The sequence below is a fragment of the Mytilus californianus genome, unplaced genomic scaffold (genome assembly GCF_021869535.1).
Source record: "Mytilus californianus isolate M0D057914Y unplaced genomic scaffold, xbMytCali1.0.p SCAF_7, whole genome shotgun sequence".
Lineage (NCBI taxonomy): Eukaryota > Metazoa > Mollusca > Bivalvia > Mytilida > Mytilidae > Mytilus > Mytilus californianus.
Window position 1 is genome coordinate 99270448 of NW_026262723.1, and position 6091 is coordinate 99276538.

A 6091-nucleotide genomic window follows, 5' to 3' on the forward strand; every position below is an offset into this window, starting at 1 on the left:
TGTTATTCAAGGACATCCAAACAAACTTCCGCATTGTGCATCATTACAACAGGAAAAAGACACTTTTAAGTAAAGAACACGGAAATTTTATATTCCATCCTGAAATAAATCAATGTTTTTCTGTCGTATAAGATTTTTTGTGTATTTTAAATCTCGTACAGAACGTCACAATTATAATGATACATTATTGATTATGATACAAATCATTTAATGTTATAAAAGTTTATAACCCATAGAAATTAATACTTTAACCATAAATCGTCATAAACATGCATTATGAAGTATTCGCCACTGGACATAAAACATCAAAAATCAATCACGTATAAGACTTCTTTAAATTATTTCTAATCGATAAAATTGTTCATAAAAAGTCAGGCAATAAATTAACAAAAATAAAAAATAAAATAATAATAATTTTTTTTACTTCCTTCGATTTTTTGTCATAATTTTAATCTAAAAAAAAAAAGACATTCAAGAAATTAGAAAGGAATGATACATCCTAGCAAGGATTTGTATAGTGAGAATCCTTGATCCTAGATAATTAGAATGTAATTGACATTTCACTCCTAGAAAGCAACGTTGTTTCCTTAATCAATCTTTATGTAGATGCGTTGTCTGGAGGTCAAGTAAAGCGAATGTTGTACAAATGATCTTCTAAATTCGGTGTTTCATGAAAATTTATTACCTGATGTAGCGCTCATACAAATACAGGATTTCAAGGGGCATTCCGCTTCTTATCCTCGGTAATGTCCAATTGAAATCCCGCGTCCATATAAACATCTTTCATCTACTGTCCTGTACAAAATGACACCCAACCTGTTCCATTGATCGATTCTCCGAAGTGTAATAATACTTCCCGGTTAATCAATTCGGAGAATTACCTATTTTAACGTTTAAATTTCCTTTGTTTTGTGTACATATTAATAGATTTTCAATTTTCCGGTCATTTCTAGAAAATCGGTATGAACTACATATTAAGTCGAGAAGTATTCAAACTGATATGACAAAAAAAAACTACATAGTGGTTAGATGAAACAATTCCAACACTGCGAGTTTCAATGTCATATTAAAAAATTGTTTAAACGATCCTCACCGTTGCTGTTAAAACGGATGTAATTCTTGACTAGTATACTATATTTGCACTAGATTTCATTCATGGTAAAAATAGTCTGGTTATCCCCATTCATCCTCCTACTGTGTTATACCTGATTGGTCGATCAACTTTGTCCAATGCAGAAAGTTTATCTGAAATAGATAAGTTTTTTAACAAATTCAAAAACTTGTTTTAAAGAGGAGGCTAGAGAGTGAGAATCAGATTTTTCCCAGAGTGAAATATGCATTCATAGTAACACCCTTCTCAACAATTCAATAAGGTTCTAAAAAGTATAAAATCCAATACAAAAAAGTACAACAAAAACACCGTACTCCAAGGTAAATTAAAAAAGGGGAAGTCCATAAAAATGGACAAGATCAAACGGAACGAGTGGAAAACAGCCGACATATTCCTGACTTGGTACAGACATTTTCTGAAGAATATGGTCAGTTAAAGCTGGTTCTGTAGCTAGCTAGCCCCTCCCCCCAACTTGTATGACAGTTGTTTATAATTCCGTTATATAGACAAAATTGGGTGAGCAACCCAAACAGACATATTGGGATCCAGATGCCAAAACTGTGTAAACATACACCACAGACATACAACACAAACTAATAAAAAATTCAAACAAACATACAAATAAATCTAACAAAGACGCCATTAAAAAAGTTGTTGTAGTTGATAGTAAGCTCGACAAGAGGCCAAAAGTTTTGTAGTTGATATTAAATTGACAAAGACGCCGATTAAAGTTTTTGAAGTTGATAATACATACTGCATATAGTATAAACACTTTATTGATAAAGTATAAATCAAGTAAAATATAAATACAAGGATAAACATAATGGAAACAACACTGTAACAAACTCTTGCGTCCGAATCGCACCTCAGGACCCACCTGCACCAGGAACGCCCAAAATCAAAAACCCGATAGCGGGATGCATAAATACCGAGTCACTTAAACGTGTACAACAAAAAGAAACATAACAGTACGAAGACAAATAAAGGGAAAACTGTAAATTAAATAAAAAATACACAACTTCTGCACATAGAATCTATAACTGAAGATCATATTGTTTTATTTGCGAAGAAGACACTGAATAGTTATTTATTAGGCCTTGGTACTTTTGAGAATAAGTTTTAAGTCCATGTGTAACCATAAACTCCTTAAAAACAATCTAGCATTGCAAGTTTCAGATAGTCTCTTATATAAAATCTTATACTGATCACGAGAGCATAATGCTGAATCAAGGGCGGATTCATGATGTCCTCCTTCCCATATCTAAAATTGACTACGATTGGCGAACATTATTTTAACAGCGCTCCAAATACCGAAAACTTGGGTTCTTGTATGATAATCTAAAACTAATATGACTACTGGTGATGGGAAAATGAAGTCAAATACTGGTGACATTAATGACTGACTGACGGAATCGAAATGGTAAAACATTTTTTCGGGCATCGCAAAATTCGTAGCAGGCGGGACAAAACAAAAGCAGTAAAGGTACACCAATGAATGATGTTTCAGATACCGAAATTTAGAGTCGACAAAAAGGCTTGTAATGACTTGTCATGAAAGAATTGTCTTGTCATGAAGAAATCTCTTTAAACATTTGACTTTGTAGAAGTATACCTTCCAGAAAATCGTTATGGGGAGGAACAATCACATTCCTTGAATGAAACATAGCTGACTTATCCCACACTAAAAATAAAAATAAAATAAAACCCAAACAAACGTTACATAGTCCCTATCAATAGCTGTGAATAGACTGGGGTATTGTCACATTAGAAGATTTAGAAGATTGAACGCTAAGTGATTTAAAGTACACGTTTACTTGGTCAATAAATGACTTCCATTTTATCCACATAAAAAATATAACATTAGTAATACTAATAATTTAAAAAAAACCATGCCCCACCACTAACCCTCCCCCAAAACACAGATAAACCCAAACGATAACTGTAACAATGCATTTTAGAATGTGTTTGTGTTTATTGCCAATGACAATGTCCTGCATTGTTTTAGATTAGTATTTACTGGTCAAATCTGTTAATTGAATACTTCTACAGAAATCTAAAAACACAAACCCAATTTTAAAATGCTGAGCAGCAATTTATTATCTTTTTTATTATCAATCTCGTAAAATCTTCAATATTTAAAGAGAAGATGCGTACTGGTAGACTAAATTTCTATGCAACTGCTCGAATATTCAAAAAGATTCTGTGACAAAAGAAATGTAAAAATACAGATGACAACAACAAAAGAAGGCACAGGCGCTTGGGGATGGACCTTTTTTTTCTTTTTTATGTGTTTGAATACTTTTTAGTAATTTTGTTTTATATTCCAAAAGAGAAAACAAGAATAGATGAACGGCATATATATATATACACTTCTGTTATTGTTATTCTATTATTTTCAAATATTTTGACCTCGTACATCACTGAAGAGACATTTTTGTCGAAATGCGCATCTTGTGCAGAAAAATTGTTACCGTTAATGTTATTGTTGAAAGATCGAATTATAAAAAGAGTGGTCCATTCCAAAAGCGCCTGTGGCACAAAGGTCAGACGAGTTTGTGTGTCATACCTTATAAATCATACAACTTCTAAATCAAATCAGATGCCTCGAAAGGATACGCATGTTCTTCCGAAAGAATGATTAAAAAGTCAAAAATAAAGTTTGATATTAGAATACGTGACTGTAAGAACTCACACATGATACTGAATTAGTCTCACTCAAAGTTCTCGACATCTTCAATGATCAGATTGATAACGGGGTGTCCGGTCGATCTGTTTGTAAACATGGATTTCAAATTGTAGCGGCATGTTTTGAATTTTCCAGTTATATCCACAGAAAGCAGAACTATTTTACATATACATATATACATACCGACCCTAGTGTTTATCATCTATAATAATTCAAATGCTATAAACCTCATTTCCATTGGAGCATATAATGAGATAATTTGACATTTATTCCGAGTTGAAATGGAATATTTTTAAAAATAAGATAAAGATAAAATGAGAGTGAATTAGACAATATCACTGCGGAAAAATTTACTTACAAATAATAAATCAAAGTGGCCGAAATAATTGATAAAAAGATTGGAAAAGAGAGGCGAAAGATACCAAAAGGGATATTCAAACTCATAAGTCGAAAACAAACTGACAATGTCATGGCAAAAAAAACCGAAAAAAGACGAAAAGACAAACAACAGTACACAAAACACAACATAGAAAACTAAAGACTGAAAACGGTTAAAAGATTGGAAAAGAGAGGCGAAAGATACCAAAAGGGATATTCAAACTCATAAGTCGAAAACTAACTGACAATGCCATGGCAAAAACAAAACCGAAAAGACAAACAACAGTATACAAAACACAACATAGAAAAGTAAAGATTAGAGCAAGACAAACCCTACAAAAACCGGGGGTGATCTCAGGTGTTCCGGAATGGTGAGCATATTCTGATCCACATGTGGCACCCGTCGTGTTGCTCATGTAGGTATAAACCCGGTGATGAGTCTAATTCGAAGAGTTGTGTGCATACTTTCAAACACTATTTTTGTTTTCCATTGAGGTATGTTGGTAAAACAAAACACATCATGTTTAGCTCGGTTTCATATAGTGACTTTACTACAAGAAAGTTAAGGATTTTTGTCAGGAGATGAAAAAGCTAAATGTGTGACAATGCCAGCATTTCACTAAATTCGATAAATTTCTTTAAAATTTATCAAAACATGATCAAAGTCGTATGGATTTAGTTGATTTTGTTCCTTAACAGAATAAAACTTCGCACAACCCAAGGTCCCAATAATGAAAGAGGGACGAAAGATACCAGAGGGAAAGTCAAACTCATAGATCGAAAACAAACTGACAACGCCATGGCCAAAAATAAAAAGACAGACAAATAATAGTACAGATGACACAACATAGAAAACTAAAGACTAAGCAACACGAACCGCACCAAAAACTTAGGGTGATCTCAGGTGCTCCGGAAGGGTAGCAGATCCTGCTCCACATGCGGCACCCGTCGTGTTGCTTATGTTATTACAAATCCGGTAAATAGTCTAATTCGGTAGGTCACATTCGTGAAAAGGGAAGGGTATTGTAGTTACGACATAAGGAACATATCCGATATCATCTGTGAAACGGTTATTCCATAACGGTCAACCAACTCGTGATGGCATCCGTAAAATTTACGAAGGGATGATGCATTCCCATTTTTACTTCAGGTTGACATAAATCATTTTTTTCAGGATCATTGGCTTCCTAAGTTTCCAATATAGGACTAATACATGACCATTGGCCTCAGCTCCAGTTTATGAGATTTTAGATGAATTCAAAATTAATTAAATTCAATAATTGCCACATGATTATGATTATTTTAAACTAAAACATGTCAATTTACCTGTTATTTAATTAATGATCTTCCATAAGAGGATTGAACTTGTCATATCGTTTTGGTTTTGAATTGAGATTAATGTACTACTGTATTTTATAGCATTTATTGTGTAACTTTAATACTTACTTGCTGCACCTCTTCACCTTCTTCTTTCTTTCCAGATATCGATGTTAATGAGAAGGACAACTTTATTAAGTAATAACACACACTCTTTTTAAACGTGATTTCGTGGAAAATAATCTCTTTTTAAAAAGGAAAATAACTTAACATGAGAGTATTGAGAAACCACAAAAATATCATTTGCGTAACGCAGTGGGTAACTATATATTCCGGGTATTGCATTTCTTTAAATTGCTTTTATTTTTCTGAATTTCTAAGCACAGGCCCTGTTCTATATCATTTAGAAGACGGTGTCCTTATTTGGTTTTATCGACATCGATTTTTTAGTTTTCAGTACTTGAATGAAAATTAATTTCAATGAAAAAAAAACATGGTAAGAGGATAAAAGTACAACGATTAAGACTCCTCTTAATGAACATCAACAAACGAAAAATGACCACACAAGTCATTAAAAAAGAAACTCTCCTACTTTGGCA

The 6091-nt window shown here is 33.0% G+C and overlaps 1 long non-coding RNA gene across 1 annotated transcript; it reads right to left on the minus strand.

Moving 5' to 3' along the window:
- Positions 1-400: 400 nt before the first annotated feature.
- On the minus strand, positions 401-5692 carry LOC127708794 (uncharacterized). The gene is made up of 2 exons (XR_007985389.1): positions 5622-5692; positions 401-1245 (listed from the first exon to the last, which is right to left on the minus strand). It is a non-coding gene; the product is annotated as an uncharacterized LOC127708794 (long non-coding RNA).
- Between the last annotated feature and the right edge of the window lie 399 nt (positions 5693-6091).